Source organism: Oncorhynchus keta, unplaced genomic scaffold (assembly GCF_023373465.1).
Source record: "Oncorhynchus keta strain PuntledgeMale-10-30-2019 unplaced genomic scaffold, Oket_V2 Un_scaffold_1109_pilon_pilon, whole genome shotgun sequence".
NCBI classification, from domain to species: Eukaryota; Metazoa; Chordata; class Actinopteri; order Salmoniformes; family Salmonidae; genus Oncorhynchus; species Oncorhynchus keta.
The window spans coordinates 528,514-537,230 of record NW_026290758.1 but is presented as its reverse complement, the minus strand read 5'-3'; positions in this window follow the sequence as shown (position 1 = coordinate 537,230).

The window sequence follows — 8,717 nt, the reverse complement described above, 5'->3', positions numbered from 1 at the left end:
CGACAGATTTGTACCTTGTCAGCTCAGGGGTTTGAACTTGCAACCTTCCGGTTACTAGTCCAATGCTCTAACCACTAGGCTACCCTGCCACCCCATATGCAACATTCCTGGGATTTTTTTATTTCAACTCATTAAACATCGGACCAACACTACATGTTGCGTTCATATTTTTGTTCAGTGGTTTATCTGCATGTTCTGTTCTGCAACCCACCACCAGGTGACAGCAGTCATCCACTTGACCAGCATCATCCCTCTCTCCAAGGGAAGAGGATAGAAGTTGAACAAGCCAATTGTAAACTGGGGATGATTACATTTCTTATTGTATGATGGCCACGGGATGATTGTGGCTATAATTTAGATTCATGTCAGCAGAGGTGGTGCAGTGCACATCTACAAAATGCTTGCTTTTAGCTTTTGTTACTTGATTCTTTCAACATTCATTGTAAACGGAGACAAATACAACATTTTAACCCCATGGTGGAGATAGTGATGTATGTATCAGCCCAGCTAATATTTTTTCACTAATTGTTATTTTGAGCAATCAGATCAGCTCTGTACATGTATATATTTCACCTTTATTTAACTAGGCAAGTCAGTTAAGAACAAATTCTTATTTTACAATGACAGCCTAACCTGGCCAAACCCTCCCCTAATCCGGACGACGCTGAGCCAATTGTGTCCCCGCCTATGGGACTCCCGGTAACGGCCGGTTGTGATACAGCCCCGGATAGAACCAGAGTCTGTAGTGATGCCTCCAGCACTGAGATGCAATGCCTTAGACCGCTACGCCACTCAGGAGCCCAAAGGGGATCTGATGTGAAAAGATCTAATGTGATTGGTCAACAGATCAATTGGTAGAAAAAGTTATCTGAATTGGGCTGGCTGTGTAGACGCAGCCAAACTGGCCCAACATCTTTTCACTGGCATCTATTTACCAACATGCATTTTAGTTAACTATTTCAATTTAATTTTTACTGGTGTCCAGATTACCACAATGTATATATATATATATATATATATATATATATATATATATATATATATATATATAATAGAGAGTTTTCTTTCAATTGTAAATTAATGTTTTGGCCTATTTCTTCACATTATGCTGGATAGCTATGATGTTGATACCATTGATACCTTATTAATTGCAGTCAGGGGCATTAGTTAGCTCTGTGTAGTTTGTTTTTTACTCTCTTCTTTCTGTGTAAGTCTCTTAGTTGACTTTGGACCAAAAAATTATTTTCTGAAGAATTGTCCCTCATAAAAGAAGGGGATTGAAATGAATGGGATTTAAACCTAACCGCAGCAGAAAATCTAATAGTTTATGAAAGAAAAGTATAGCATTGATTACCATTCTCTAATATCTGGCCTAAGGAGGATAAAGTCTATCCAATTACCTTTGGCTGCCACCATCGTTAGCTTGACGGGCCCTCAAGCCAGTCGGCACCTATTGTCTGTCTTACTGAGATGCCAAACACAGGGACAATGGCTGCCATGCAGTGAGATGGTCCTAATTAGAGGCTGCTGGCTGGGTATGGTAATACCTCCAATGTAAAACCTCTACTAGAGTAATACCTCTCCTCTCAACTAAAGCTGTTTTACCAATCTCTTCTGTGGGCTGTGGGATGTTTTTATTTATTTCACCTTTATTTAACCAGGTAGGTTTGTTGCGAACAAGTGATCATTTACAACTGTGACCTGGCCAAGATAAAGCAAAGCAGTGCGACAAAAACAACAACACAGAGTTACACATAAACACATGTACAGTCAAAAACACAACATAAAAATCTATGTACAGTGTGTGTAAATGTAGAAGAGTAGGGAGGTAAGGCAATAAATAGGCTAAGTAGGCCAAATAATAAAAATTTAGCATTAACACTGGAGTGATAGATGTGCAGCTGATGATGTGCAAGTAGAGATACTGGGGTGCAAAAGAGCAAGAAGATAAATAGCAATATGGGGATGAGGTAGTTGGTTGTGCGATTTACAGATTGGCTGTGTACAGGTGCAGTGATCGGTAAGCTGCTCTGACAGCTGATGCTTAAAGTTAGAGAGGGAGATGTGTCTCCAGCTTCAGTGATTTTTGCAATTCGTTCAGTCATCGGCAGCAGAGAACTGGAAGGAAAGGCGGCCAAAGTAAGTGTTGGCTTTGGGGATGACCAGTGAAATATACCTGCTGGAGAGCATGCTACGGATGGGTGTTGCTATGGTGACCAGTGAGCTGAGATAAGGTGGAGCTTTACCTAGCAAAGATGTATAGATGACCTGGAGCCAGTGGGTTTGGCGACGAATATGTAGCGAGGGCCAGCCAACAAGAGCACACAGGTCGCATTGGAGGGTAGTATATGGGGCTTTGGTGGCAAAACGGATGGCACTGTGATAGACTACATCCAGTTTGCTGAGTAGAGTGTTGGAGGCTATTTTGTAAATGGCATCACCGAAGTCAAGGATCGGTAGGATAGTCAGTTTTACGAGGATATGTTTGGCAGTGTCGTGTCTTTACTATCATTAAATTGAAGACTTAGTTTTTATCAAAGATTCTCTGTAATTAGTATTACACGATCATGTAATCATGTAGACGTAATTAACTAGGAAGTCGGGGCACCAAGGAAAATATTCAGATTACAAAGTTATCATTTCCTAAAATAACTTTTCAGATATTTTCATATCTGATCCATAGTCTTCTGATTAATTAATTATTTATTTACTTTAGTCTCATTCCAAACGTCGTAAATTGTTGGTTATCTGCACGAACCCAGACTATGAGTCATCCATACATCAATTGTCTTAAATCATTTATTTATTAATAACTAAGTTATTCACAGAAATGCATAAACAAACAAACAAGGTAATTATGGTTACAAGAAAGGACAGGGGAATGTGCCCTAGTAGGTTAAACCCGCATTGCGGCTTGGTGGACAAAAGGGAGAGTCAGCTGAGAAGTCACTACAGAGTAATAATTATAACAATTGAAATGCTAATCCTTTGCACATGATCGCTCACTCATTCGGGAACAATTGCAATCAATATATATATTTACGCTCAGTGTGTCGTCTTGATCGCTGGTGAAAAGTTTGTTTCTGTTGGAGAGTTTCGTCCTCTCTCTCTCTCTCTCTCTCTCTCTCTCTCTCTCTCTCTCTCTCTCTCTCTGTCTTAGTTAGAGGGGATAGTTCAGAGTGACATTCATTCATTGTTATAGAATGGATGTTTCGGCGGTTGTCGTTCTTCGCGTTCATTGATAACGAATTCCTAGCTGCAGACTACCGTAGTAATTAATATCAAAGACTTGTTCTTATTCTGTCGGTGTCGATAGTCTAAGAGTTTAACCACGTGGTATGGTTAAAAGATTCAGCAATGGTCTGCAACCTTCGTCCTCTCCTAATGGAGAAAAACATGGTCTGGTGATAATTTCTCAAAGTTGGGTTTTATTCGGAATTGCAGACAAGGATGCCTGACCCTAACTGGGCTCAGGGGCGGTCCTCTGATTTAGTTCAAATCAAAAGGGAATTGGAGTATCCTTCATTAAACAGTCCAAAATCACAATGTAAAATTGTGTAAACAATATCATACTCATTCATCTTATACAACATTTAGATGTAAACCTCATATCTGAGGCTCTTATATAAACATCATTATGGTAATGTTGCCACACCGTCTTCCATGAGCTTCCCCAAGTTGTAACAAACAGACCAGTTTGTAGCTGGATTCTTCACCGATCTTTTATACTTTCTCCGGAACATGAAATTTGTTCGGACCTCAATTCGGTGAGGTGGAAGAAATTCCTTTGTTCTCTATGAAAATTCACTCTGTCTCTTATACTGTGTGGCCATGAGGCAGGTCTTCTCCTCGGGAATTTACGACCTCTCTCTGACCACAGCAGCCTAGTTGAAGGTGGCAGTGGGAAGCAGGGAAAGGGGGATGGGGCTTGCTATACCCAAAGAGGGCAACGCCATTCCAACTTCCGGGTTGGAGCGAGCGGTCGCATTCGCACTTCGGTCCGCAGGTAGTATTACTTTTCATTACTTTTCATTACATTTCATTATAGTACAACGGTTTGATTTGTCTAATCTTAGCAATTTCTTCTTAGCTAGCTACATAGCCGTCTTTGTATCAAAGATAATTGCGTAATTATCGTATTTCGTCGTCCTAACGTAGTCTACTGCCCAGCAGCTAGCCACATAGCTAACGTCCACCGTATAGCAGCACCGTAGAAACTATTACACTCAACTGAACGACTTGATTAGTGTAGTGTTAGCTAGCTACATAGTTGTCTTTGCTGTCTTCGTATCCAAGATAATTGTGTAGTTTAGAGTGTGTAGTCTTAGAGTGATTATCTTAATTTACCGAGGTTAGCTAGCCAGCTATTTGTCGTCCTTAATGTAGGAGACACTGCTAGCTAGCTAACAGCTAACAGCTAACAGCTCGCCAACGTCTACCGAATTAACTTCCCACTCAACAACCCGGTCGCATTCCGCTTCGCTCCACAGGTAGTATCACATTTTCATTTCATTTCATTACAGCACAACGGTTTGATTTGCTTGATCGTAGCTAGCTACATAGCCGTCCTTGTATCAAAGATAATTGTGTAGTCTAGAGCGATTTTCTAGGTTAGCTACCCAGCTATTGTCGTTCTTTTAACGCAACGTAACGTAATCAACACTGCTAGCTAGCCAGCTAGCCCCCGAATAGCTGCACTGTAGAAACTATTACACTCAACGGAACGACTTGATTAGTGTAGTGTCAACAACGCAGCCACTGCCAGCTAGCCTACTTCAGCAGTACTGTATCATTTTAATCATTTTAGTCAATAAGATTCTTGCTACGTAAGCTTAACTTTCTGAACATTCGAGACGTGTAGTCCACTTGTCATTCCAATCTCCTTGCATTAGCGTAGCCTCTTCTGTAGCCTGTCAACTATGTGTCTGTCTATCCCTGTTCTCTCCTCTCTGCACAGACCATACAAATGCTCCACACCGCGTGGCCGCGGCCACCCTAATCTGGTGGTCCCAGCGCGCACGACCCACGTGGAGTTCCAGGTCTCCGGTAGCCTCTGGAACTGCCGATCTGCGGCCAACAAGGCAGAGTTCATCTCAGCCTATGCCTCCCTCCAGTCCCTCGACTTCTTGGCACTGACGGAAACATGGATCACCACAGATAACACTGCTACTCCTACTGCTCTCTCCTCGTCCGCCCACGTGTTCTCGCACACCCCGAGAGCTTCTGGTCAGCGGGGTGGTGGCACCGGGATCCTCATCTCTCCCAAGTGGTCATTCTCTCTTTCTCCCCTTACCCATCTGTCTATCGCCTCCTTTGAATTCCATGCTGTCACAGTTACCAGCCCTTTCAAGCTTAACATCCTTATCATTTATCGCCCTCCAGGTTCCCTCGGAGAGTTCATCAATGAGCTTGATGCCTTGATAAGCTCCTTTCCTGAGGACGGCTCACCTCTCACAGTTCTGGGCGACTTTAACCTCCCCACGTCTACCTTTGACTCATTCCTCTCTGCCTCCTTCTTTCCACTCCTCTCCTCTTTTGACCTCATCCTCTCACCTTCCCCCTACTCACAAGGCAGGCAATACGCTCGACCTCATCTTTACTAGATGCTGTTCTTCCACTAACCCCATTGCAACTCCCCTCCAAGTCTCCGACCACTACCTTGTATCCTTTTCCCTCTCGCTCTCATCCAACACTTCCCACACTGCCCCTACTCGGATGGTATCGCGCCGTCCCAACCTTCGCTCTCTCTCCCCCGCTACTCTCTCCTCTTCCATCCTATCATCTCTTTCCTCTGCTCAAACCTTCTCCAACCTATCTCCTGATTCTGCCTCCTCAACCCTCCTCTCCTCCCTTTCTGCATCCTTTGACTCTCTATGTCCCCTATCCTCCAGGCGGCTCGGTCCTCCCCTCCCGCTCCGTGGCTCGACGACTCATTGCGAGCTCACAGAACAGGGCTCCGGGCAGCCGAGCGGAAATGGAGGAAAACTCGCCTCCCTGCGGACCTGGCATCCTTTCAATCCCTCCTCTCTACATTTTCCTCCTCTGTCTCTGCTGCTAAAGCCACTTTCTACCACTCTAAATTCCAAGCATCTGCCTCTAACCCTAGGAAGCTCTTTGCCACCTTCTCCTCCCTCCTGAATCCTCCTCCCCCCCCTCCTCCCTCTCTGCAGATGACTTCGTCAATAATTTTGAAAAGAAGGTCGACGACACCCGATCCTCGTTTGCTAAGTCAAACGACACCGCTGGTTCTGCTCACACTGCCCTACCCTGTGCTCTGACCTCTTTCTCCCCTCTCTCTCCAGATGAAATCTCGCGTCTTGTGACGGCCGGCCGCCCAACAACCTGCCCGCTTGACCCTATCCCCTCCTCTCTTCTCCAGACCATTTCCGGAGACCTTCTCCCTTACCTCACCTCGCTCATCAACTCATCCCTGACCGCTGGCTACGTCCCTTCCGTCTTCAAGAGAGCGAGAGTTGCACCCCCTTCTGAAAAAACCTACACTCGATCCCTCCGATGTCAACAACTACAGACCAGTATCCCTTCTTTCTTTTCTCTCCAAAACTCTTGAACGTGCCGTCCTTGGCCAGCTCTACCGCTATCTCTCTCAGAATGACCTTCTTGATCCAAATCAGTCAGGTTTCAAGACTAGTCATTCAACTGAGACTGCTCTTCTCTGCATCACGGAGGCGCTCCGCACTGCTAAAGCTAACTCTCTCTCCTCTGCTCTCATCCTTCTAGACCTATCGGCTGCCTTCGATACTGTGAACCATCAGATCCTCCTCTCCACCCTCTCCGAGTTGGGCATCTCCGGCGCGGCCCACGCTTGGATTGCGTCCTACCTGACAGGTCGCTCCTACCAGGTGGCGTGGCGAGAATCTGTCTCCTCACCACGCGCTCTCACCACTGGTGTCCCCCAGGGCTCTGTTCTAGGCCCTCTCCTATTCTCGTTATACACCAAGTCACTTGGCTCTGTCATAACCTCACATGGTCTCTCCTATCATTGCTATGCAGACGACACACAATTAATCTTCTCCTTTCCCCCTTCTGATGACCAGGTGGCGAATCGCATCTCTGCATGTCTGGCAGACATATCAGTGTGGATGACGGATCACCACCTCAAGCTGAACCTCGGCAAGACGGAGCTGCTCTTCCTCCCGGGAAGGACTGCCCGTTCCATGATCTCGCCATCACGGTTGACAACTCCATTGTGTCCTCCTCCCAGAGCGCTAAGAACCTTGGCGTGATCCTGGACAACACCCTGTCGTTCTCAACTAACATCAAGGCGGTGGCCCGTTCCTGTAGGTTCATGCTCTACAACATCCGCAGAGTACGACCCTGCCTCACACAGGAAGCGGCGCAGGTCCTAATCCAGGCACTTGTCACCTCCCGTCTGGATTACTGCAACTCGCTGTTGGCTGGGCTCCCTGCATGTGCCATTAAACCCCTACAACTCATCCAGAACGCCGCAGCCCGTCTGGTGTTCAACCTTCCCAAGTTCTCTCACGTCACCCCGCTCCTCCGCTCTCTCCACTGGCTTCCAGTTGAAGCTCGCATCCGCTACAAGACCATGGTGCTTGCCTACGGAGCTGTGAGGGGAACGGCACCTCAGTACCTCCAGGCTCTGATCAGGCCCTACACCCAAACAAGGGCACTGCGTTCATCCACCACTGGCCTGCTCGCCTCCCTACCACTGAGGAAGTACAGTTCCCGCTCAGCCCAGTCAAAACTGTTCGCTGCTCTGGCCCCCCAATGGTGGAACAAACGCCCTCACGACGCCAGGACAGCGGAGTCAATCACCACCTTCCGGAGACACCTGAAACCCCACCTCTTTAAGGAATACCTAGGATAGGATAAGTAATCCTTCTCACCCCCCTAAAAGATTTAGATGCGCTATTGTAAAGTGGCTGTTCCACTGGATGTCATAAGGTGAATGCACCAATTTGTAAGTCGCTCTGGATAAGAGCGTCTGCTAAATGACTTAAATGTCATGTAAATGTCATGGCAGCAGCATGAGTGAAGGAGGCTTTGTTGCGAAATAGGAAGCTGATTCTAGATTTAATTTTGGATTGGAGATGCTTAATGTGAGTCTGGAAGGAGAGGGGTATGTGGAGAGTGACTGAGTGTCTATTTTTTTCTTCTTAAACAAACTGAGTGTTTCTCCATCTCCAGCCTGTCTCAGTTTCAGGTTGTGTCCCAAATGACACCCTATTACCTACTGTATGTAGTGCACTACTCTTGACCAGAGCCTTATGGGCCCTGATCAAAAGTAGTGCACTTTATAGAATATGGTACCATTTGTGCAGGCAGCCACATTCTGCTGCCAGTACAGTGAAGGCCAAGGGAGGCTCCCAGCCTAGAAAAGACTGCTGTAAAACGTGTCATGTATATTCTCTGTTTGGACCATAGATTGTGGGTTTGGACCAGCCATAGACAGATAGAGTTGGTTTTCTTCCATTCAAAGCTTCTCTCTATCTGGAATAGTTATTGCCAAGCAGAATGACGACAGTCAGAGACAAAAGAAATCCACTTTATCCTAGTTAAGTATTACAGTATAATCTCCTGTTGCTGTTATAGCTTCATGTAGTCTCTTCCAACAGAGGCAGGCCTTTTTGTCTCTCTAGGCTAAACATACTGCCTCCTTTTCACATCTAAATCCCAGAGTTTGAGTACGGTAAACTAAGGTGGTCAGGGACGACGGACAGGTTAATACCCGATCC